The sequence below is a fragment of the Podarcis tiliguerta genome (genome assembly GCF_965153285.1).
Source record: "Podarcis tiliguerta genome assembly, chromosome: 4".
Classification (NCBI taxonomy): domain Eukaryota; kingdom Metazoa; phylum Chordata; class Lepidosauria; order Squamata; family Lacertidae; genus Podarcis; species Podarcis tiliguerta.
The window spans coordinates 100,423,911-100,451,078 of NC_139537.1; positions in this window are offsets into that span (position 1 = coordinate 100,423,911).

The following is a 27,168-nucleotide window of genomic DNA, read 5'->3' on the forward strand; positions in this document are numbered from 1 at the left end:
CATGGTATAGGGGGGGGGGCCCATATGGACTCTGAGGGGAGGATTGACCATGGCAAAACCAAGCTGGTGTTGGGTAGCTGCCTGTTTGGAATCTGCACCCTGGTCCCCCAGTGAAACCTTGCTTCCTTGGCTTGCACCACAACAAGGTTCAACACTGGTCAACTCCCATCATATAGCTTTAGAGCGATCCAAACCCAGCGGATTCATTCCATCAACATGGGGCTTGTGGAACGATGAACTGAGCCTGGGACCCAATGCCATGCCAACCCTTGTCCTGCCTGCTGCTGTCAATAAAGATTTGGTCTGATTTTATCCCATCACCATTGTTGTTGTTGTTTAACCGTTTGGTCGTGTCCGACTCTTCGTGACCCCCTGGACCAGAGCATGCCAGGCACTCCTGTCTTCCACTGCCTCCCGCAGTTTAGTCAAACTCATGATGGTAGCTTCGAGAACACTGTCCAACCATCTCATCCTCTGTCGTCCCCTTCTCCTTGTGCCCTCCATCTTTCCCAACATCAGGGTCTTTTCCAGGGAGTCTTCTCTTCTCATGAGGTGGCCAAAGGATTGGAGCCTCAGCTTCAGGATCTGTCCTTCCAGTGAGCACTCAGGGCTGATTTCCTTCAGAATGGATAAGTTTGATCTTCTTGCAGTCCATGGGACTCTCAAGAGTCTCCTCCAGCACCATAATTCAAAAGCATCAATTCTTCGGCGATCAGCCTTCTTTATGGTCCAGCTCTCACTTCCATACATCACTACTGGGAAAACCATGGCTTTAACTACATGGACCTTTGTTGGCAAGGTGATGTCTCTGCTTTTTAAGAAGCTGTCTAGATTTGTCATTGCTTTTCTCCCAAAAAAACTCCATGGACAAAGACAACAGGCACATCACCATTGCACATTCTCATTCTTTTGCTACTCTCATGGGTCACATAATGTGCCTGCCCGGGCAAATGCTACTTGAAGTTTTGCAATCTTTTCCCCTTGCTGAATAATCCAGAAATGAAACAGCTGGGTTATGTCCTCCAGGACGATAGACTGGCACAAAGGATGTGATTGATGATCTTGGTCTGTAGCCAGACTCACAATTTCCATCCTCTCCAGGTAAATGGATAATATTACCCCTACTATTAGTCTGGTCTAGAATAGGACATTATTATGACTAAGGGACGCGGGTGGCGCTGTGGGTTAAACCACAGAGTCTAGGACTTGCCGATCAGAAGGTCGGGGGCTCGAATCCCCGCGACGGGGTGAGCTCCAATTGCTCAGTCCCTGCTCCTGCCAACCTAGCAGTTTGAAAGCACCTCAAAGTGCAAGTAGATAAATAGGTACTGCTCCGGCAGGAAGGTAAATGGCATTTCTGTGTGCTGCTCTGGTTCGCCAGAAGCGGCTTAGTCATGCTGGCCACATGACCGGAAGCTGTCTGTGGACAAATGCCGGCTCCCTCGACCTATAGAGTGATGAGTGCCACAATCCCAGAATCGTCCGCGACTGGATCTAATGGTCAGGGATGCATTTACATTTATGACTACTATAGAGAAGGCCCAATATCTTGTTCCCTAGCAAACCTGCTCCCTGAAATGGAAGGTTCCCCTCTGACAATGTCTGGCCTAATTCATACTGGAGAAGGTGTCCCTTCATATGAATCTAGGCCCAACCTAGGCTTTCCCGGTACAATTCAAGCTGTTGCCAGAGGCGGATTTAGGGGTGTGTGGCCAGTTCAGTCACAAGGGATGCAGAGCAATCTGGGTGCTGCGAAGGACGCTGCATCTACAATATATAATGGAAGGGAGGAAGGGGCACTGAATTTTGGCATTGCACAGCGTTGCCCAAGGTCCACTACTCCTGTTGCTAACCTTTATTCGATTTGGAAACCAGTGTGGCTCCTTTGGACCAACTAGAGGAGGGGTGAAATCCATGGCCCTATTTTATGGATGTGGATTTGTTTTAAATAGTGAGATTTGGGATTATAGTGGCCGGCAGAGGTTTTTTTTTAAACTCCTTTTTCTTGCACCAGTGGCAGCTTGCTTCTTGCACAGCAGGGGAAGGCAAGGACCCCCCCAAAAAGGACTCCCCCCCAAAAAAAACATGGAAAAAAGGAAATTTATGCTGTTTCTGGTGTACCTTTTTAAAACAATGAGATATGAATAATACACTCACTACGTTGGCACTTTAAAATATGTGTAATATGAACTTTTCAGCTCTCCTTTTCAACAATCTAGTTGCTGTTTTCTGGACTAGTTGTAGTTTCCAGCTGGTTTTTAAACAAAGTTGCCCAGGAGGGGGGAAAGGAAAGGAGAACAGCCTTCATGCCAGCTGAGAATTTTCCATTCCAGTGCCATAGTATACTATTCTTTACAATTATACTTTTAGCAAAGAAGTGGCATTTAAACTGATCTGTTTTGATATCCTTATTTCAAACGTGACATAGTAGCAATGTTACTAGCCAATTCTCTGAAGCTTGGTGAAAAGGGAAGAGTAATAGAAGAAAATGATGAATGAACCTAGAAGCAGAGATCTAGGCTAATTATAATTTTTTAAAGTGGCAGAGGATAAAAAGCATTTCTTCCTCTGAAAAAGAGAAGAAATATGAATAACTTTGGCTCGTGCAGCTGAGATGATGTGAAACAATCCATAACAAATGACTGAAATAAACTGCGCTGTCTGCATGCAGAGGAATTCAGCTTAGGGAACTACAAGCTGGCTTGCTAACATGTCATTCACAATTTGGTAAGCTAAGAAAATGCAGGCACTAAACTGATTAATATTTAGAAGGGTAGATAAAATGGTATTGGTTTATGAAAATAGTAAACAAACAAATCCTAAAGTAAGAAAAGTTTCTGGGGAAAATATGATGTGGATATCAACTTGCCCTTACAGTTTACTGGGAAAATGCCTGTTGTCATGACTTGGGTGGTGATAAGGGGTGATGAGGGTTGGCGACAGGAGACCTGGTCTCCAAGTGATTTTCTTATCAGTCCCACTCTGACAAGGGAAGTGTGCTGGGGGAAGGAAGCTGTGAAGAGAAGTCTGCACTCCTAACCTGTGCACCCCTTTTTTTGCTCTTGCAGACAGACTCCTTGCCACTTTCTTCCAATGTGCTTCAGTTGGATCTATGTTTAAATGCACTGACCTGTCACCGTCACGTCTGGTTTGGCCTCCAGGAGCATTCATTAGAGCATGTTGATCTGTTTGCAGCTCATGAACAGATGGTGAACACATTAAAATACTTCTGCAGTAATATCTACTTCACACGTGTCCTAACCTCTGTAAGGTTTTTTTGTGCACTCATGAGCAATTTCTGTATTTTATTCCAGAAATGATTGCACTTCACTGGTGGGTGAAATTATTCCCTGGTGTGTTTTGTGAACTGACTAGAACAGAAAATAAGCCAGCAGCTGAAGGTCAGATACCTCAAAAATCTTCATGGCTAAAAATTACTATAGGAAACAAATATTATCTGGCCTACTTTAACTATCCAAAGCTACAGCGTGTGTGTGTTTGGAGGGTGGGTGCAAGCTGTGTCAAGCCATTGGGGGTTTGTGGCAAGTTTAAACCACAGCAGGAGAGCCTGGCTACAGCTTACTTTTACTCTCTTGCCTCTTGCAAATAAAGTAATACAAAGAGCCTCTACCTAAGCTGCATTGAATTTTGGTCATGGACTTTCCCCATGTTTGGTCAGACAAATTCAGGTATCACACACACTCCTTGTGCTGAGGATTCAGGAACTTCCATAGGGTACCACACACTTCCCTGAGGTCTTAAAAATCATTCTTCAGAGGGTTTTGCACAATTCTGCCAAAGCTCTGTTTAGTTATGATGTTTGGGATAACAGTAATTAAACTCTGAATGGTAGTTACCTTAAAACCAGCATAGCTGGGGGTGGGGGTGGGAAACATCTGCAAGTTGGAATCTTAATCCCCCACAGACATTTTCTATGAGAAAACTCATAAATAAACCGTGGAGTTTACCTATTGCTAAACAGGACAGGAGAACTGAAATTAGAATATTTTAGTTACAAATATAAAAAAATTGTATTCTGCTACTCATGCTAGTAAAATTGTCAAGCCTATTTTTTGGTACACCAATAAGGCCAGGCCACAGCCATGAATTTGATGGCATAATGGCATATGCTTACATCCTATTTAGACACAACATTCTTCTCACACTGAGATAACCATCATTTAGGGGAAAGCTTGCATGTGCATGATGGCTAGCTTGGTGGCTTGTTTTGCGATGCGTGTGTGCGCACGCACACACTGGTATAGTCGTCTGCTCCCCCATCTGTGTATTTGTGACAAAATACACGATATGTGATAGCCCTGCTTCACAGTTCTGTATTTTCAGGCACAAAACATTTTCAATGTACACATTTAAAAGTGTGCATGTGTATGATCTTTGCAATTACCATCCAGATACATTCGCTGGGTTTCAGAGGTGGGTACAACTGTTGTAATGGGCACTACTAGGTGTGAATGGCAAAACTGCACCATTAGAGCACTGTTGCAAAGGGCATCGTCATGCATGGGGATCACACTTGTGTATAACTGCTTGTCCTGTCAGTCCAAAGATCATGTAAAATATGCAATGTGATGTCAGACTATGTAGAACAAGATTTTTGAATGACAGCTAAGCAGCTACCTGGAACTAAGGAAACCTTGCCTTGTCCCTCACATCTCTTTTATCCATGGAAACAGGTGGCTTTCTGTTGACTTTCCCCACTGATGTTCTGACTCATAACATTAGTACTATATTGGGGGGAGATTCAAATCTGGAACATAATGAACATTAAGATTTAACTCTGTAATAAAATATTAAAGTTAAAAGCTAGCATTGTCGTATTTAAAACTGCCAGGGAAGAATCTGTGTCTAGGAGTTCTAATTTTAGCTAGGGAAAAGAAGTATCAAAGCAGCGGGAAGAGGACAATCTGGGAGCAGGGCTGACAGACACCAAAGGAAAACTACACTTTAACAGAAAAGTGATTCTAAAACCCAGGCACTAGCATAAAATAAAGAAACATTCCAGTGATTTAGCTGGGGGGGAAAGTCACAGAGAAGAACATGGCTTGTCATTTGTGATTGCTTTTCAAATGTCCCAGAGGAATGTTTTCTGGAGTTCAATGATTAGCAGGAGGAAGATGATGAGGGGAAGATGTCAGCTTCAGTGAAACCCTTCAGTCGGGGCCACGTAAAGCAGTCTGTGGCAGGCATGAGAGACAGAGAATTAAGTTCAACTGTAAGCTAGAAGGAAGAGATTAGGTGTTCATCTTTGAAGCTGCCACAAAACCTGAAGCAGTCAACATCGTGTATAATCAGCAACAGAGAACAACTTGGACACATCAGTCACACCACCAGCAACAAAAGACCTGACTGGGAAATTCACTGCTGAAATCCTGTCGCCTTGTACAACATTTACCTTTCAGCTGTTAACAACTAGTGGTTGTACTGGAGTTTAATTTTACTTGTTTCTTTGCTGTCTAAGGCTGTGTGAGACTAGGCTGATTTTACGTTTATTTTAAAATTTGCTGTTTAGAGGTTTCACCGCCGCTATTTTTCTAGAAAAAGAGGTGCCAGAATTCAACGCCATCCTTGTTCTCTTATAATGTTAATGGCACCCACCTGAGAGGGGCGGGAACTGTGTTCTGGCATGTTCCGGCTGAAAAGAAGCCCTGGGTCTCACACAATGACCACTGACACGTTGGGAAATCTCCTTGCGTGCTTTCAAATGATTTAGCAATCATTGTATAAAACTTCAAAAAATAAATAAATTTATACGTAGCAACATTTAAATTGTATTACAGGGCAGGGGGAGGCCTCACATTTTACAGTGGTTTTTTCTTAGATATGACTTATGACTTATTTTTTTCCTAATCCTTTATTACAGCTGCCTCTATTTTCTAACTAAGGTTAACTAAGTAGGACAAAAACAGATACTCTGTTTACTATTCCTGAGTACCATTCCTGGTTTGACTTCTTTAACTGTGAGAGTTAAACTTTCATTCAGGCCACAGTTCCCTGCTGAAAGTGATGACAGTTTGTAATTCAACCCATTACGTTGAACTATCTATAAATCCTTTCATACATTTTAAAAAGAAACTTCAATCCAAAACCAAGATCCCCCCTGCCATAGATCCCTTGTCCAAGGAAATTAAAGTACAGTGGTACCTTGGGTTACATGCGCTTCATGTTACATACTCCGCTAACCCAGAAATAGTGCTTCAGGTTAAGAACTTTGCTTCAGGATGAGAACAGAAATCGTGTTCCGGCGGCATGGCAGCAGCAGGAGGCCCCATTAGCTAAAGTGGTGCTTCAGGTTAAGAACAGTTTCAGGTTAAGAACGGACCTCCAGAACGAATTAAGTTCTTAACCTGAGGTACCACTGTACTGGGTAGCACACAGCAGAATTTTTCTTTTTTTTTTTATTCAGCCCAGTTAATTATCAGTTACCAGAAAAATATAGTTTCAAGTCTTGACAGAAGTCACCAGTTTTCAACTTCAGCCTCAGTCAGAGTTTCCAGTGACAATGGCTTTTTATCTTGTGCATCTGAACCTGCTCCCTTTGGCTGATGCATCTGAGTGTGATTTTTAAAAAAGCTTTATTTTCAAGCCACAACTCCCCTTTTCCTCCCATTCTCCACAATTTGGGGACAATGTCCAAAGCTAGTTTTGACACTTCAAGTGACAGTCAGCACAGCTCAGGCTAAAGCTGAAGGTTCCTGTTTCAGCAGATATTTCAAACCATAAGGTTTTTAGTTATTTTCAAATGAATGTTAAATAAAACATTATATGCTCCCAGCTGTGCACTTTTGTGGCAGGTGATGTTTTGGATGTTTCACGCGGTGCCTCATGTGGTGCCTGGATGAGGCCTATGCTGGGCTTCTGCAGAAACAGCAAACAGTAAAATCTGGGGAAACAAAGGCTCTCCCTATCAGCCCGGAATGCCTTAAACAAACTCCATTTATTTCAGACAGGGAGCCACTTTACAGCACAGAGCAAACCAAGTGCTCCTTCTTGGGCTGTGTCCTCCAACATCCTGGTAAGGCTGGAGACTGTGGTTGAAATAAGTTTTTTTTTTATTTGTTCCCGTAGGTTGTCCACAGAAATATTCATGAAATAATTAATTTGAAATCCCTTGCTATTTCCTTCCCAGTCTTTTAAAGAAAAAAAGATTCTCCTTTTCATTTTGTGGAGTTACGTTTGTCAGTTATTTTGCTTGTCTCCAGGAAATGGAGAAAGTAATGGCGATGCCATGAGAGGATTTTTGTTTGTTTGTTTGTTTACACTGGGTGTTGGCACCAAGGCATCATTATATACAGTATTACAATGAAGAATGATGCCTCTCTTTTTTGTTTGTTTGCAGTGCTTTTAAATTGTGGAGGAATGAAGGGTCTGCATCCATCATTACTTTAACATGTCATACAAGCCCAGGGTTGCCATTAGAGGTATGTCAACAGGGAACTGCTGTCAATCACAGCTCATCAGTGACTCAGATCTGTTTCATGAATGCATGTAACTCATGTGATAAGCTGCACTTGATTGCAGTAGTGCATGTGAAAATGATCTTGGTGGACCACAAGCTTCACAAGAGTCAACAGTGTGATGCAGCAGCAAAAAAAGTGAATCCTATTCTAGGCTGCATCAACAGAAGTATAGAATCCAGATCATGTGAAGTAATAGTAGCACTCTATTCTGCCTTGGACAGACCCCACCAGAGGCAGATCTACACTCATGGTTATAAATACAAAAAAAGAGTTAAGGAATGGTTCTGATAACGATATAGCAATATGATGTTCTTTTTAATGTGACACCAGAGGGCCCTGCAGAGCAATCCCCCTTCCAAAAACCAGGTAGACCTTGTGGAATGGGATATTTTCTGTCTTTATGTTTTAGAACGATATTTTTAATATCATTCTAATAATGTTTAAAGGTTGGGTGTAGATCCAGCCCTGGAGTACTGTCTCCAATTCTGGGCACCACAATTTAAGCATGATGTTGACAACCTGGAACATGTGCAGAGGAGGGCAACCAAGGTAATCAAGGGTCTGGAAAAGGGTGAAGGAGATGGGTATGTTTAGCCTGGAAAAGATGAGACTGAGAGGAGATATGACAGCCATCTTCAAATGGCTGTCACATGGAAAAGGGAACATGCTTGTTTTCTCCTGCTCTGGAGGGCAGCACTCAAACCAATGGCTTCAAGTTGCAAGAAAGTAAATATCACCTCAACACCAGGAATAAATTTCTGACTGTAACAGCTGTTAGACAGTGGAACGGTCTCCCTTGGAAGGCGGTGGGCTCTCCTTCCTTGGAGGTTTTTAAACAGAGGTTGGATAGTCATCTGTCCTGGATGCTTTAGCTTAGATTCCTGCATTGCAGGGGGTTGGACTGGATGACCCTTGGGGTCCCTTCCAAATGTACAATTCACACACACAGCTTACCAGGAAGGAGAGGGATGAGGTGGCAAGGTTGGAGCTGAGCAGAAGCACTGGCAAAGCCAATGATTGATCTTGGCACTGTCTGTATGCACCCCACTGGGAAAACCACTCCAGCTTTTAAGAAGAGTAAAACTTCTTAAAATAAACAATAATTAATAACTAGGGTAGTAAACAGGGGTAGAAAAGTATGAAGGCAGGCAAAATAAAAGGACTGGCTTTACTGTATATATCCCTTACAAAGGTGTGGGGTAAAGATTCTCTGATTAATAAAAATAACAATAAAGAACAGCATCATATTTTGTACAGCCAGGAATGGCTGGGGGTTGATAAATGTGGGCAACTGTCATCTTGAACAGTTTCTGCACACATTTTATGTGGTGGGATAAACGGCAGCCTGGAAGCGTGACATCAAAGGCTGCTAATAGGAAGAAGAGCCATCAGGCAGTTATCAAAGAGAAACTAGGGACCAGAGCAATAGCCACAGCAATTACTTAGTGTGAACACAAGAAGAGAGATCTGTAAAGTCCACTACATAGCCAATAAATCTGGTTTATATCTTTTCCTACCCTCAAGCAGTGCAGGGCATAGATATATCTTAAGCCAGAAATTGGTGTACAAAGCTTGGTTGTGATGTTCTGTCCTGGGCAAAGACAGAAACAAGACATCTTGTTTGTGGGCCTCTTCCCAGTCTGACTGTGGTTCATTGGGAGATCGGATTTGTTTCCTAGTTTTTCATATGTATGGAAAGGCATAAGGGCTGGTAGAGGAAACCCAGCCAGATGGGTGGGGTATAAAAGGTAAAGGGACCCCTGACCATTAGGTCCAGTCGCGGACGACTCTGGGGTTGCGGCACTCATCTCGCTTTATTGGCCGAGGGAGCCGGCGTACAGCTTCCGGGTCACGTGGCCAGCATGATTAAGCCACTTCTGGCGAACCAGAGCAGCGCACGGAAATGCCGTTTACCTTCCCGCCGGAGAGGTACCTATTTATCTACTTGCACTTCATGCTTTCGAACTGCTAGGTTGGCAGGAGCTCAGTGGTTTAAATAATGTGTGTGTGTGTGTGTGTATAGTATAAGTAATAATAATAATAATAATAATAATGCATGTAAGAGAGATGAAGGAAGCAGCCTCTGCCCGCAGCACATTTTGAAGCAATGTATGTACATGTTGAGGAAATAGAGCCATCTGGAAACTGAGAAAACTAAGATGCTAGCTGCTTCCTATTTTGTAAGAAAGTTTCCTCTTTCAGAAGAAAATCCTTTCCACCTAACACTGAGTGAAGTTCCCCTCCAACTACAAGCACACAGAAGTGGGAAGCAAAGGCACCATAGAAATAGAATGATTTTCCCTTACCAAGGAAGTACAATGTCCATATTTGAGCCATGCAGATAGTTGTAGGTAAAGTCTTAGCATTTTTTTTTCAAAAAATTGGGAATTGTAAGAGATGTTGGCCCATCAACCATTTCCGTCCCATGTCCCTTTTTTGCCCATTCAGTTTCTCTGTCCTGCAAAGTATATATTCCCCATAGTAGAGTCCTAACTTAAATGACAAAATAGCAGTCACCTTTTACATACGGTAACTATTACTTTCCTTAAGGCCTCTCCTCTCAAGATGCATTTACTTAATATATGGCCACTCCAACTTATACTGTTAACACCCAGACTGAATCATTTCTCTTAATTATTTCACAATGATATGTTTTGTTACCCCATAACCTTTATTCAGTACCTTCCAGCATAGTTTGGTGGCTTCATCCTTCTGAGACATGAACATATATCCATATTTTCCTTGGAAGGTGATTCTCATGGGCTTTCTTAAGTCACTCTCAGGCTGCATTCATATGCCAGTTTTATTTAATTTCCCCAGTGCTTCCGTAACTGACAATTTCCACATTATATCTGAGCTTTCACATGACGGAAAAGTCCCTTCTGGACATATAGCGACATATAGTGCAAGTTTAGTGCTCATTTCCAGAAAAAAGTGTGGGATGTAATCCACTGGGAGCAGCCAAATACAACATTCCTTGTTTTGTTAGAGTGGACATGCAAGGAAAAGTTTGGTCCAGCCAGTTGAACCTCCTGTTCCTCCTGGCCTGGAGCATCCTTCCTTGCATGTGACCAGGAGGTGGGCGTGACCTTTCCAGACCTGGTCAAAGGCCAAGTCACGCTGCTACCTTCCTCTTTTTTCAAGCTTCCCGTTTGTCCTACCTGCTTCTGTCTCACCTGGACTGGACTGCTGGCTGCCACAGCAGCGCCCCAGTTCTCCCATATGGGGTAAACCTTTGTACATGTTTTGTAACTTTAAGCCTAAAGCCTGCCTTCAGGGATCGCGCTGTGCTCTGCCTGATCGTGAGTAAAACTACTTTTTGTTACTTATGAATAAGACTATGGTGTCTTTATTCTATTAGGGGGGAGTCAAAGCGGTCTTACCAGGAATATTAGAACATATCTCAATCTGGACAAGCCGGATTGATTTGCTATTTGTTTTAAGAGACTCACATGAGTTTGCAACCAGCTTTTTGCTGTGTAAGAAGGGGAATGCACTCTGCTAAGTGAAGAAACTTGCTAATGCAAGTTAGGAAGGATATTAATAAACAATATATCCTCTCCTGCCACCCTCAACATTCCCAGAAAAATGACTCTCAGCACATTTTACCAAAAAAAATAAAATATATTTCTGAGATAGTTCCTGCCCTTAGGTTAGGTTCACAATATGAAGACACAGCATATGAGGAAAAAGGAATGGGTGGAATAAAGAAAAAATAAGCTCTAGCACAAGACACCAAAGTTACAGCCACTGCCACTGATGTCTTGGCCATGTTGCTCTTGATGAAGAGCAATCCCTCTCCTGAAGCCCCCCCCCCAAAGTCCAGGGGCAGAGCTAGTGAGAACATCCAGGCCAGGAGCACAAGGCTGCTTCTGAGTGGACCTGAGTGAAGACTGCAACACTCAGGTTTGCTCCCCAGGCCCCGCCCCCAGGCTGCCACCGATTGGCTGAATTTGAAGAGAGGGCCTGGTGGTGCCCAGATTGCTCTGTGGTGGCTAGGGAGGGGGAGCAGCAATGGCTGCAACCAACGCTCATTGCTGAATTGGAGAAAGAGGCCATTCTGTCGCACAATTCTCCCCTCAGACACTGTGGGTAACCTTAGAAAAAATTAGTTGCATCATGATGCACTTTTGCTTCCCGCTTTGGTGCTTTCACACAATCCATACATTTTCCTTCTAGACTATTCCAACCTACCTGTTACTACACAGGAATTGAGGTTAATTTAATCTGACGTATTTTAAGAAAGGAAAAAATTAGTAGTAAAAATGCTTTCTTGCATTGATCATTAAAGTGACCTTCCCTCCTTCCCAGGGCCCCCTTTTCTGCTTAGTTCTGTCACATATCTTGCGCAGTCCTATTACCACCATAGCATTATATCTGTGCTGCCTCACTGAAAAGTGTCATTATTCATTTTCCCCTGCAAGGAAGTTACTTCAAAGCTCTAACACCTCATCTATGACTTTTATTCTCCCAGCAAAGAATGTGAAAAGGTAACATTTTCTCTGTCTCAATCAAGGAAGGATCCTCTCATTATTCACTTCTGCAATCACCAGCCCAGAATGCCCCTTTTATCTATACAGTCATCATCCACACAACAATGTATCTGGCTGATTTTAAATCAAAGTGTAGCTCTGGATATATTATAGAAATGGCTTTCTTTCCCTCAGTTAACAATTCTCTCTTGTACTCTTGTACTCATATTGCGGGGTGCGGTGTCCCACGTGAAGCTATTATTTGATCACTTTAAAAACTCACTGGGGGTGCAGATTTAGAGGCAGCTGTTTCTCCATTACAAAGTTCAGATTTAAAAACAAAACAAAACTGTACATCACCTGGGTTAAACTGAGAAATCTGCATAGCTAGAAATACAGAGTACAACATTTAATGTGGAATTCAATTGCCTGTCAAAATCTTGTGAGTTCTATATCTCATATATATTGTTGGCATCCGTCAGCAATCTGGGGGTGAAGTCAAATTGCTGCCCTAGCAGCACCAAAGTGACCTCTCCAGAGTGCAAGCCTGGGCAGTGTGTGGGGAGGTCCTGGGCTACCCAGAGGACAAGACCCCACTCTCATCTTCATTGATGTGGTCCAAAGGAAAGCAGAGCAATTCGTTTGGCACCAGCTTGGCTGCAGGAGTTGCTGGAAGGAGACATGCAAGGCGCCACACAACCACCTTAGGGCCTCCACTCCGGATTTGTGTAGGGTTGACTCTTTAGCATTTTCTTCTTCCCAAAGATATCCTAAAGGCAGCAGAGGTTTAGGATCAGAATTTTCATTCTCCTAGATGGGCTACCTTTCCAAGTTGAGCCCCCTCACAGCCTGAAAAACAAGTAGTAAAGAACCTGCCTTTTTATTCAACAGATGGAGCTCAAAGTGGTGTACATGGTTCTTCTCTTCCTCGTTTAATCTCCACAGCAACCCAGTGAGGTAAAGGTAAAGGGACCCTGACCATCAGGTCCAGTTGTGGCCGACTCTGGGGTTGCGGCACTCATCTCGCTTTATTGGCCGAGGAAGCCGGCGTACAGCTTCCGGGTCCTGTGGCCAGCATGACTAAACCGCTTCTCGCAAACCAGAGCAGCACACAGAAATGCCATTTGCCTTCCCACCAGAGCGGTACCTATTTATCTACTTGCACTTTGAGGTGCTTTCGAACTGCTAGGTTGGCAGGAGCAGAGACCGAGCAACGGGAGCTCACCCTGTCGTGGCGATTCGAACCGCCGACCATCTGATCGGCAAGTCCTAAGCTCTGTGGTTTAACCCACAGCGCCACCCACGTCCCTTACCCTGTGAAGTAGGTTCTGTTTATTGGTTGGAGATAAAGGTGTTGACCATGACCCATTTCCCTCCACATTTGTTCAGCACAACAACCCTGAGACATAGGTGAGGATGAGAGGCTGACATTGGTTCCAGGTGACCATATGAGCTTTTGTAGCACCCTGCTTGTGGTTAACGCTTAGCTGGAATGAAATATTCAACGCAGCAATAGAGAAATTAAAATAATAATTTATTTGTCAGACAAATAAATGATAGGCACAGTGGTATATGGTTACCAAAGCTCTGCCCACTCCAGCCCTGATGGCCAGCACTTATATTTCCTCAGCCCAGCCCCCTTGCTCCTCCTTTGGCTGCCTCTGTCCAATCAGCCTGGTTGAAATTCCTATTGGCTGTTTGCTAGAACCAATCATAAAAGATACACCCATTTCCTATTGCCTTTTATGGGAGACAAAGAGCTATATTTCCTTCTATCCATAAATGGCAGACAAGTAGCCATATATCTTACATTTGCCTCGACAAGGCACCTTAATTATAAGATCACCCTTTGCCCCTGTTGCCCCTTCAAAACAAATGGCTAAAACAAATGGCTCATGGTATTAAATTCTATCTAAACAGAGATCTTGGGTTCACATTCTCACACACCATCAATGAAATAAGAATCTAACATAAGAATCTAACATTTCTTACTTTCTAAATCCTTTGCATCATTAAAGCCAACAAATTTCATACACAACATAGATAGCTTTTTAGAAGAAAAGGCCTTTGCAAAGTAAAAGGAACTCAGTAAAAAGAAGCCTCTTCATTTTACACCCCCCTTTCCCTGCCAGCTGCTTTTCCCATTAGCCCTTCCCAAAATTTATTGCCCTTTAACTCTCTCAGTATACCTTAAACCTTAGGAAAATATGGCTAGTGTCTGATGGGAGGCACATAGTATTATTTTCTGTTAAACAATAAATCTTACTATTTACCAACTCTTAATTAGTGTTTTTGCAGCTTGATTGTATTCTGTAATATGTAGGGTCAGTATAACCTTTGCTCCCAGCCTGTAATTCCCTTTTACAACTTTGAGAAACTTGTCTCCTGCTACTGCTATAAATCAGGGGGGCCCTTTTTCAGGAGAGCAGGAAGATAAACAACTGCTAGAGTACTTAGCCAGCTGGTTTCTGCCTGGCATGAAACATACAAACATTTGCAAATATATCTTTAAGCTCATTTTAAAATACAGGCCTTGATCAGATGCCTCACTTTAAGCAGAAGCTGGGATTTGAACCTGATACCTGAGTGTGTCACTGTGTACATTGGGCAGGTGTGGTTGGGGCAACTCAGTGCTCACATGTATTGGAATTGGAATGCTAAAAGCTGGTAACCTTTTGAAAGTTCCAGGGGGCACAAAACACTACAAGTCAACTTTTGTGTGGGGGCCACCAAGTGGTATGCATTGCAGTTGTGTTTAAAAATCTGCTTTTGTACTTTTTCAGATAAAGCAAAGTTATTCCACACCATCACCTCCATCTCACTAAACTGCCGGGGGTGGGCTCCATTCTGTGGTTCACCTCAGTTACCAAATGTTTTTGGTCAGCCCTAGGTGCAAGTGACTGAGTGTAGATTTGAACCCGCTCTGATCTTAAGACTGATGCTCTGAAACTCAGCCACATTGCGTACATGTATTGCGTACAGCAACTTATTTTCCTGATAATAGAATTTGACTTTCTAAGCTGCAATTTTTAAAATCCTGTTTCTAGATTGTCTGAAATGCCTTTCCTTGTCAATTGCTTTCGCCTCTCTTTCTTTTGAGCACCAGTACCATTTGCCCCCAGCAATCTGTTTGTTGATGCCAATGGAAGGACAGCCCGAGTGCAGCTGGGGTTTGTAGAGACAAAGAGGGAGATAGATGGAAGATTTTGCCAGTGCGTGAGATGTCGAATCTTCTTCTTCTTCTTCTTCTTCTTTGCCTTTGGCAGAACAGGGTCTACAAATGGGGGAGGGTTTTGTAGCGTCTCTGATGTAAACTATTCTTCAAATAGGCTTGATATAAAGCCAACGGGCTTCCCCACTATGAAATTCCAGATGCATGGCTGACTATTAAAACACCTGTGTGTGCCACTTGGTTCTTTCAGTACCTTTTGGAAAAACCCATGTTTCCCATAAGGCTTTTGGCTTAAACCATTACGCTGTAAATCCTGCAGAGTTTCAGTGGGATTCAAGAAGCCTGAGTGAGAGATTGTAGCTGGCAATGAAGTTTAATAGAACTTCTCAATATTTTTCAGTCCCCTTTCACACGTCAGTCCATGTGTAGGCTGAATTGATGAAGGGGAAGAGGACCATCCCTTCTGGTCCTCATGTTAACCCGAACTTATCTCTGTATGTTAAGCAGGGTGTATGCCCAGGAGACCCAAGGAACAGCCACTACCTGCAATCACATGGAGCATCTACACATGTGCTGTCGTGCAGCGAAGTCAAAATGCAGAGTCTTCACGGTAAATGAATAAAACTTTACTGAGGCAAAACATACTTCTTTACAAACGCATAATGTAGGAGGAGCAAGGTAAAACAGAAGAAGATTAGACTAGGCTAGAGAAGCACACTGAGCTCATTGTATGTATCCTTCCTGGCTCCGTGGGTCTTCAAAGATACAATATTTGTACAAAGGATGAGTCATCTAGAGGATGAGTCAGAGTGAGTTAGCAAGCTGAATGAATCTGCACTTTTCAGCATTTTTCAACACTTTCCACACTTTACTGCTTCTGCTCTTCAAAGACCTTTGTCACATGACTGTGCAACTGTGTCTAGGCAGTTGTATACAAATTGCCCCTCCTTTGCAGATATCCTGCTGAGTGTATGGATATTGGGTTAGGAGGGCCAGCAGGATGTCACGGTGTCAGGAGATGGGCTTTCCTTCCATGTGCATGGAAGAATGCACAAAAGGGGATCATTCTTCTGTTGCCTTTATCTCTCCTCCCTCTGTGGTTTCCTCCTGCTCCAAATTTAGAATATGAGCTCCTTAGAGGCAAGGAGCTCTCTCTCCCCCCCCCTCTCTGTGTTAATGTCTTACGACTAGTGCACTTTACTTACTCCCCTGGAAGTCAGTTTTGGAGGTTGTTAAGCAGCAAAAAGTTGGAAAACACTTCCAATTGTCCCATGTCTAGAAAGCACAGGTCTGAGCAGTTTCCCCTTCCTAATATAACACAATATCAAACTCCTCTATTTGTTTGATCTGTTCTAATTACAGCAGTACTTCTTTCTCTTCCTGTTTTAGCTGCTGGCTAAATGATAATCTGTGGAAAAGCCAATTGCTGTTTGCTCTGATTCAGTGCCAAACTGCAGGTTTTCTCAAGGGAAAGTGGCCAGGCAAACGGGAAGTGTGGATGAGCCCCCTTGTGTGTTAAATGTGCGTATACGAATGTTGTTAAGGACCTCCTGATCCCCTGTACATTGGCCTGATCACTGAGGTCTTGGGCAGGGTCCTCTGCTAGTGGCAGCCATGGCTCAGATGCATAGCTTAGCTCATAAGAACTAGAAGCCATGCATTCAGTGTGGTGGGCAAAAGCCTGTGGAACTCCCTCCAGTCCAAGCCTTGGTGGCACCTTCCTTGCTGACTAGACTTCCTTGCATTTTCAGGTAACATTTGGTTGTATGATAATTTTATATTGTTATATTGTCCCATTTTCTGTGAATTGTTTTTACGTATGCCACTTAAAAGTGCTAAATAAATAAAATAAAATAATAAAGAGCTTGCTGTGCACCCTCTGGTAGCTGTGTGGTTGGTGTGATACTGATGCAGAATTTGTTCTGCCTGCTGAATGCCTCTGGGAGCTGCTGCTTGTTTGATTTTGGGGCCACCCTCGCCTATCGCTGCCACCTCCATGCTCCACTTTTGAGCCAAGAGTATTGCTGAACATAAGAGGTCCTGGAGAGAGCGTATGATATTTTACATTGATAGAATGTCAACCTTTTATAAAAATTAAATCAGTTATCATTAGCTTTTTACTTTATATAAGATGATAACAAAGGAAAATCAAAGCAAGTCTTCTAAACTGTCCAGAGTAATTATCTTTCCAGAATGGCCTTTCTGTACAATGGCAGCAATTACGAAAAATGAAAGACGGGCTTCTCATTTTAATCCAATTAGCTTCCTACATTTACAACATCTCCTTGGTTTCCTTTTTTTTAAGCTCAGATTTTTATGAAGCGGATCATCCTCTTCTCCTTCTGGTGACAGGAAAGAGAAGTGAGATGTAGAGAGTGAAGTCATAGAAGTAGACTGGGCAGCTAACTGGGGTGTTGTTGTTTAAGGGGTACTCAGGCACTGACAGATGTAGGGCAAAACAATAAATTCTCAAGCTGTTTCCAAAATGGTTCCAGAAGAGACCAAGACCTCCCTTTTCACATTTTCTTCATGATAAGGGATCTACTGCTCCGTGTACTCTCATACTACGTCAGTAATTTTGGAAGACTCGGGTCATGGAGCAGGACGCATCCTGCAGCTCCTCTCCATGCCAGTATTGCCTCAGTTTCTCGGAGGAGCAACACTGGTGCTCCATGTGGTTTTGTCTTCCTTTCATATGTATATTTGTGAGGCAGAAACAAGCTGCATTGCAACAGCTCTCCTAAAACAAGTAAAGTGAGAAGAAGCCCTCAGAGTAAACACCTGAATTTTCCACTGTGTTGCAACCTGCAAGAGTTTTGGAGGACTCAACCATGGGAAATAGAAGCCAACGTCTTCGTTTCTGTAACCTTTGGGGCCAATTTAGCTAAACACGTGCATGAAGCTCTTTTTTCCATTCATCATAACCGCCCCCCCATCCTGAAATGTGGACACCTCTACAATTTATATTGTTTTTATAACAAACTTGTTGCCCACAAAACCACAGGGAAGGAAGTAAATCCCTTTTAGCTCTCCCTCCTCCCCAAAACCACCTTTAAAGGTACCTAGCAAGAAAAGCACTGTGTCTATTTGCCTGCAGTTTGGCAGGTTTCTGACCTAGGGGCATTCAGACCTAAAACAAATCAGGCAGCCTCCAAAGTGATTCAGACCACATTTGCCTGGTTTTTTTGAAGCAGTAATTGGGGTCCAACCCAAATCTCGTGGTCATTGCATAACCTTAAATTACAAAATCAACTTTCCCATTGGAATCAGTGGGACTTCTTAATGCTGAATTTTGACTGCATCACACCCTGTGCTTTTTCTTGAATTGGTATCAATGCAATCTAGGAAGAGAGGTAGCTCTACTGTGAAGCTAACACTTTCCGAGCATTTACTCCTTAACAAGTAGACCAAAGCAGCTCTATTGAGGTACTCATTCATTTTATAAAAGTAACTGAAAAACTGCAGGAGGCTAATTGTAGGAATCCATACTCACTTTCTGTTAAGAATATCACAAGAGAGTGCTCATTAACATTTGTACATTTTTATACCCTCTGGATGAATGGTAAATTCCCAGCCATCATTACAAACCGTTTGCTCCTCTTTCCATCTATAATATGCAGTCACTGTGCAGAGTAACATTAGAGGAAAGTCCCTGCCCCGAAGAGAGTGCGATTTAAAAGAATGGGAACGCTACATAGGGAAGAAATGAAAGTGAGAGAGGCAAAATTAAAGGGAAGAAGAGATTTTACACATCTTTAGACTTTGTTTTGGTGAGGGGTTGAGGGTGAAGTATACCGGTAGTTAAGCCACAATCTTCATAGAAGAGCTGAGCTTTGAAAGAAGACAGAGGTCTCACCATGCAGATATTCTGGGTTTGAATATTGGCTATAAGGGTCAGCAAAGAAGAAAAGCCTGAGCTGCTTAAGGGAATAGGAGATTTTTGGATGGCTTAGGTTGCAATCCTGTGTGCACACTGGGAATAAACTCCGTTGTGGCGCATCTGACAGGAGAGAGCTCTTCAGTTATAACATAGAAAGCATACCCTCCAACTGTCCCTATTTTCCAGGGACAATCCTGGAATTACAGAGGCCGTCCCGGCTGGGGCCACCTCCTTCCTTCCCAAGACTAATTTAATGGCTTCCAGGCGCCTTCTCTCCTCCTGCCTAGGAAGAGAATGAAGGTGTTAAGACAACAGACTCCTGTCCCCTTCTTGCCAACAGTTCTACCCCTCTCTCCACCTTCCACAGCTGGCTCCAACCCCAATGAAGTTTGAGGATGTTGAGTGGACTGGCCACAAGGAGTGGAGCGGGTAGATTCTCACCAAGCCATGGGAAGGACAGACTAAGCTGAGGAGAGCACACTGCCGCCAAACCTGGTACACATGCACAGCAGTGCTTAATTCCTTCATGCAGTAATTAGACTTAAGTGTGTTGGTTATACGAGGCTGCTTATTCCACACTTCCTTCTACTACAAACTGGGACTTTGAGCAATTTATGAGCAGGTTTTGGGCCTTTAATATTCAGTATGTCCAGATTGCACTAGGTAGAAATCAGCAGGGAACTATGCTCAAGCATGCTATTTATGGTCTACTTTAAAGTGTGCCAGTGGTGGGTATTTTTTTATGAACTTAAGGTAAAGGGGTTGACATTATATTACAGATTCGTTTTAGAGGCTGTTCCTTAATGTCTTCCTTTTTTCAGTGTGAGATTTGCATAATTGATGATCAGGTTCTACCAGTTGTCATGTTTATATGTAAAAATACTTTCCAATAGTCATTGTCTATGTCAGCATGAATGGTAGAGTATCAAGGGCACAGAGACTGAATCATTATCCCCCCCCCCAAAAAAAGTGTAACAGCTCCTATTAATTAGACTACACAACATTAATAAGTTTCTGAATAATTCTTCAATCTGAGCTATGTTTATTGGAACTAAGTCCCACTGAGTTCAATGGGTCTTATTCCTAGTGTACTTAGGCATCAAGTCACCTCAAGTGTATATGGATTTCACACTTTGATTGTTTTAGCAAACATTCCCACTCACCTGGGAATTCAGGAAACAAAGAGCACTGTGGGGACCTAGAAATGTTTAACAAAGGTCTCAGTATCTTCACTAACTACAATTTCCAGGAGTCTTTGGGGGAAGCTGTGCCAGTAAAGCCAATATAAGTGATCAGAGTGTGTATTAGCCTTCCCCGGCCTTGGCTTCTCCAGAAATTTTGGACTACAGCTCCATCAGTCCAAGCCAGTATTGGTATTCCCAACAGCATGATGTGTGTCAGTATTTATAAACTGGGAACAAATGAGAAATCTCAAGAGAAAAGCCCTGCATATAGTCCAACTATGGAAATGAAGTTCATTCTGTTCTCTGTCTAAATCAAAACTCCATCACGATCTTTTAAGATAATATTGTTCAAATGTTCTACCTTTTAGGAACAAGTCCGCCCCTGGCTGCAGGCCTCTTCACACATCCACTGAATGAAAGGGGCTCCAGAGAGTTACTGGGAAACGGAGTCTTGCTCCTTGTCCTGCTTCCTGGATGTTGCACATTGATGCAGCTTTCTAAGCCAGGGAAGCCTATTTGTGAGCAGCTACTTCTGCATAGATTTCCCCGCTGCAGACATCAGTGCCAATAAACATGTTCAGGGTGTTGTGCAGCTTCATGTCCCACCGTCTCATAGATCCTGTACGCATAAAGGAGACTTAAATGTTGAATGGAAAGGTTGATAGTGGTGAGCAAACTGTCTTTCCATGCAGTTTGTCCGCTGCCATTGCTGGTTTTCTTACTCCTGGTAACCTTCCAAATATCCTCCTGGTTTTCTGTAACACAGTGTGAAAATCACTGGTTTAGACCTTTGGGGTAACCACAACCATCTTGTCCAAAGGATACTACTTTTAGCTTTGGCTTTCAGCAATGCTGTTCTGACCAAAAGGCATAAATACCCTATGGTCCTTAGCACAGCAATAAAACTGACAAGGTCTGCTCTTTATAACAACCTAATTAATACAATCACATTAACTTTTTACATCTTGCTTTAGTGTTCTTTCGGGATATGAGGACCACTGACCTCTAAACTAAGAGTGTGTTCTTTAAGGCAGTTATTATATTACATTTGCCCTTATGCATTTCTTATGTTCATAGCAATTTTATTGGGCCTTATTCTGTCCTCCATTTGCTCAGACACGGTTCTGGGCTCGCACACCCTTAAATGATTCAACTGTCAGAGAAATAGGGTTGAGTGTCATCACTTCCTAATCCACATTCCAAATCTTCTAATGGCTGCTCCCAACAGCTTCATATAGATGTTAAACAGCTTAGGGTACAAGTTGGTACCCATAATTCTCATCTCACCAAACCAGTCCAGGAGGATATCATTGTCAATGGTAGCAAAAGCCAGTGAGAGATCAAATAAGAATAATGGGAACTTACTCCCCCATCTCTCTCCTGATAAAGGTCATCCATCAGGGCAAACAACAATATCTAACCTCAAAATTATGTCTGAACACATATTGAAATGAGATTAAATAACAAGTAACCACCAAGCGTGCCTGAAGTCAGTGGTGTTGCAACGGGGGGGGGGGGGGGAGGTGCGGTGCGCCCTGGGTGCCATGTCTGGGGGGGGGGGTGACAAGAAGGCAGCACATGTGTGGTGTCACATGCAAGCACTTTACGTAACGACGCTGCACATGTGCTGTGCATAGCGGTTTGCCAGTGATGGTGCTCCAGCGCCGTACAGACGGTGGTGGGATCCTTCCGTCGCTGCTACAGCTGCAACCAGAGGATCCCAGCACCGTCTGTACAGTGCTGGAGTGCCGCCACTGGCAAACTGCTATGTACAGCACATGTGCGGCGTCATTACGTATGGCGCTTGCACTGTACGTAGCGACGCCACACATGTGCCGTACATAGCAGTTTGCCGCCCCGGGTGTCACGACGCCTTCGTTCGGCCCTGCCTGAAGTCATGCCACAACTACAGTGGTACCTTGGTTTTCAAACGTCTTTGTTGATGAACGTTTCAGAATTCGAATGCTGTAAACCCAAAACTAAATGCTTCCATTTTCGAACATGCCTCAGAAGTCAAATGGCTTCCACTGGGTGTATATATTATTTTTCTCAATTTTCTTTATTAAATTTGCAGACCGCCTTTTGTGCCTTGGTTTTCGAACATTTCAGAACTCAAATGGTCTTCCAGAACAGATTACGTTCAAAAACCGAGGTACCACTGTATTTAAAAGGGTGTGTGTGCTACTAATGGAATGGTAGATGCAGAAAACCTTGAGGATGGCAGGCACCACTGTCTCATGTTGTGGACCCTGGACCCAGACTGTAAGCTGCCCTCCCCCAAGCTAGCCAAGAGAAACATAGGGCACATATTGCTGTAAGCACCTTGTCCACATCATCAGGCCACATCAACTGAAACTGATCCCACAAAATTGGTCTAGACATAGCATTGCACATCTCACTTGGACTTACTCTTAAGACAGCATCAGGTTCAACAAAGAGACTGGTGTGTTTATCCTCAAGGTGCCATGTCAAAGCGTCACAGCAAGCCATTAAGAGATCCAAAACTTCATTAGCTGAGAAAGGTGTCAACAACCGTCAGAAAATTCTTAAAAGCTCAGCTGAGGATGCAATGAAGCAGCCAAGGAGGCCTGCTTAACCAGCCACACAATAATGCACAAGGTATGATTATGTGCCATAGCACATTTTCAGCTGACTATGCAATGGGACCTGCCATTTGTGATCCAGCACTGTCCAACCTGTTTCGTTCCCCAACTCTCATGATATTGTCCTGAATGAACAAGTGGATACATCCACAGCAGTAACAGATATGCCAGCCAGGATAAGGGTCTGCAATGAAAAAATAAATAAAGGTTGAACGGGAATACCTTGGGGAATACTTAAAAAGAGAAGATGTCAGATTTAATCTGCAAGTAGGAATAACTTTCTGAACAGCAGTCAACATAAGCCAAGGGAAAGATAGGGTGAAAGAAGGGTGGAGAAATAAATGGAGCTGCAGCAAACTAAGTTATTTCCAGAATGCCAATGAGGGTTAGGTTGGGAAGCTTGAACAAATTAATGAAATATTGTAAGATGGAAAATGTAAAAGATGTTAAACAAACATTGGAGAATGCACAAACAACAATAATAAGATATTTCCTCAGAGTTCTGAACTATTTCCTGCTTCTGACATGATGCATTGACCCATTTGCTTGCCATCTTCTAAGGCTGCAGGAACAGAAAGCATCATACAGACCAGGAAAGGCAGAGCTGGCTGGCCAATGATCAAAGTTGGCATAAAAGAGTGAAAAGCACTACCTGCCAGAATAATTACTTTGGGGGGGGGTGTTAAATTTAGGTAAGCATAATTTGCCTGTAAGTGTACGAGACTTGATCAGTTGTGTACACACGCTAGAGTTTAAATAAGGCCATTCTGGGGGAAACTAAAGCACTGGCCCCTATCCAACTCTAGTCATGCCTAATTGGTCGTATGTAATTACAGATGGCCTCAGACGGAGAAATGTAACACCATTCATATCAAAAGACAAATCCAGACACTTCAGAGGTGAGCATTGCAAAGCAGATGGAAATAATTCACCTGAATCCTGATTAGCTAAGTGTGGGGGAGGCTGCTTCCTCACCCTGATCTCTCTCTTGCGGGATCAAGGAGGACATGCTTGAATGGTGCAGATTTATAATTTAAAATTATGTAGAAATATGATTCCATTTTTAAGTATCTGGGGAAGTTTTGTTTTCTCTGACATATTTTTGAATTTTCTTGACTTTCTCAGTAAGGTGCTAAAAAGACAAAAGGGTGTTGGGCTTGTTCAGGTCCCCCCCCCCCCCCCCGCTGACTGATGGAACCCGATGGGTTCCTGAATGTTCTAGAAAGCTGATGATCTTGTTGAAGCCTTGGCCTCACTATGGAACAGTGAGATGAAATGGGCAGTTAACATGCTCACTCTTGAGCATCCTCTCTGGTGTTTTGGAGCACAAGCGGCCTCTTGGTACTCTGAGCAGCTTCAAGCTATGAAGGAAGTCAAAAGAAGACCAGAGCACCAGTGGCACAAGTCTTGCTTTGAAGCTGACCGGACAATGATTAGAGCATAAAACTGTGCCTACCATGTGGCCATGCAGGCTACAAAGAAGGCTCATTTCGCAACTTGCATTGCATCCTCTAGTATCTGGTCCAGAGGTTAGTGATTCACACTGTGGGAGGGGGACCTCTGGAGAATTCAAAGACCTGCTGTGAACAGCTGCCTACACACTTTGAGGACAAAGTTGCTCAACTTCAGAGTGATCTAGATTCTACACTTGTTGCAGCTCCGGTTAACGTATTCAATGAAAGCATCAGAAATGTGTTGTGGAATCTATTTCACTTTATGCAGTCAGCTGATGTGAACAAAGTGCAGACAGAAATATGTTCAGTCACATGACCTTTTGACCACTCTCCCACCTGGTTTATTAGATCTAGCAGAGCAGGGGCTGACTGGTTGTATCCAGAGCATGATTTAATACCTCACTTGTGGGAAGGAATGATCCTTTCCGGCCTGAAAAAAGCAGTGGTGACGCCATTCCTAAAGAAATCAGCTCTTACACTGTAGAGTATGTATTTCTAGAGATGCTACGTAGTCCTGTCTTTCTGTACATTCCCTTCTAAGCTACCTAAGATTAGATTAGAATGGAACTAAATAATCTGTGTCATCTAGGAATGTTTGCAGCTGCCCCACCATAACCATAAACTTAATAATTATTTTTTTTAAAAAAATAGGAACTTTTTTTAAAAATCCGCTCTTAGACTGGGACAACTATTGACAAGTCACAAATGACATATTTTGGGGGAAGGTGGTGGAGAGGGTTATGGTGGGGCAGCTGCAAACATTCCTAGATGACACAGATTATTTAAAGGTAAAGGTAAAGGTACCCCTGTCCATACGGGCCAGTCGTGTCCGACTCTAGGGTTGCGTGCTCATCTCGCTCTAGAGGCCGTGAGCCGGTGCCATCCGAAGACACTTCCGGGTCACGTGGCCAGCGTGACGAAGCTGCTCTGGTGAGCCAGCACCAGCGCAGCACACGGAAACGCCGTTTACCTTCCCGCTATAAAGCGGTCCCTATTTATCTACTTGCACTTAAGAGTGCTTTCGAACTGCTAGGTGGGCAGGAGCTGGGACCGAACGACGGGAGCTCACCCCGCCGCGGGGATTCGAACCGCTGACCATACGATCGGCAAGTCCTAGGCACTGAGGTTTTACCCACAGCGCCACCCACGTCCCTTACAGATTATTTAGTTCCATTCTAATCTGGGTTCAGATTTTATATCTAGACTTCAGTAAGGCTTTGACAAAGTCCTCCATGATATTCTTCTGGAGAAGCTGGTAAAATGGGGGCTGGATGAGGTTTCTGTTAGGTGGATTTGTAGCTGGTTGACTGACCAAACCCAAAGAATGCTCACAAATGGTTCCTCATCATCCTGGAAAAAAATGGCAAATGGGGATGACAAATGGGGGGGGGGCACAGGGTTCTGTCCTGGGCCAGTTCTTCTTCAATGTCCTTCTAAACAACTTGGGTGAAGGAATTGAGGAGATGCTAATCAAATTTGTAGATGCTGTCAAAATGGGAGTGGTAGCTAATGCTGGCGTTGGGTATGTGCGGCCTGGAAAAGAAGAGCCTGAGAGGAGATATATTCAAATATGTTAAGGGCTGTCACATGGAGGAGGGAACAAGCGGTTTTTCTCCTGCTCCAGAGGTTTCAAGTTACAGTGGTACCTCTAGTTACGAACTTAATTCGTTCTGGAGGTCCGTTCTTAACCTGAAACTGTTCTCAACTAGAGGCGTGCTTTCGCTAATGGGGCTTCTTGCACATGAATTCCGTTCTCATCCTGGGGCAAAGTTCTCAACTTAAGGTAACTCTTCCAAGTTAGTGGAGTTTGTAACCTGTAGCATTTGTAGCCTGAGGCGTTTGTAACCTCAAGAAAGGAGAATATGACTAAACTTCAGAGCTGATGGTAAGAGCTGTTTGACAGTAGAACAGACTCCCTCAGACGCTGGTGGACTCTCCTTCCCTGGAGGTTTTTAAACAGAGACTGGATGGCCATCTGTCACTGAAGCTTTAGTTGAGATTCCTGCATTGCAGGGGTTGGACTAGATGACCCCTGGGGTCTCTTCCAATGCTACAATTCTATTATTATGATTCTGTAACTAGGAGAATGAAAGCAACTTCTTAACACTAATAATAAGGAACATGAAATGAGGTAAATAGTTTTGCTTCTGCACTAGTTAGAATGCCATGGTCAGTCAAATTTTGGCTTTTTTGTTTACTGCATAGAAATGACTACACTAGACATTACAGTGAATTATCAGGGGATTAGTATACTTTTGACATAACATCAGATCACAAAAGACTTCAGTCAACAGAATGTGATAACATTCCATACAATTGAGAAACAGAAGTCACAGGCAGGATTATGAGGTGTGTGGGATTTACAAGAACAGAATTCTTCTAATGCTACAAATGGCTGTGAGCTGAAGTGATAATTGAGTGTTGCGGTAAGCACATTGGACAAAATTAATCCCTGATGTGATACCTTTGAAATCAATGGAACCCCATCAGAAATGAATTATCCCAAAATACATTAGAAATTTTTAGAAGGCATTGAAATGACAGATTACTGGTGTGAAGAATTGCAGAGAATCAATGAACAGAATCCCCCTTATATCTTAAACCAGTTTGTCAAGTACCCCTGCTCCCCCCCACCCCACTCTAGGCTATTTTGCTCAGAAGTGGGTGTTGAAAATTTAAGGAGTTTCATTTGCTGAAAAAGGTCAAAGCAGGAGAATTGTTGAAGTAGGAACATGAAGGAGACAGAATCTGTTATGTTAACATGAGTGTTGAGTATAATTTGAGTGGAAGTTCATTTGTTTCCATTATGGCACTTCAGTTTATGTAGCTTGAAGATGAACTTTACAAAGTGTAAATTATATGCAGTTGTTTTTATGGTGAATTTGAAAGTTCTTCTCTCTTTCTCTTTTACTCAGTTTGTTCCCA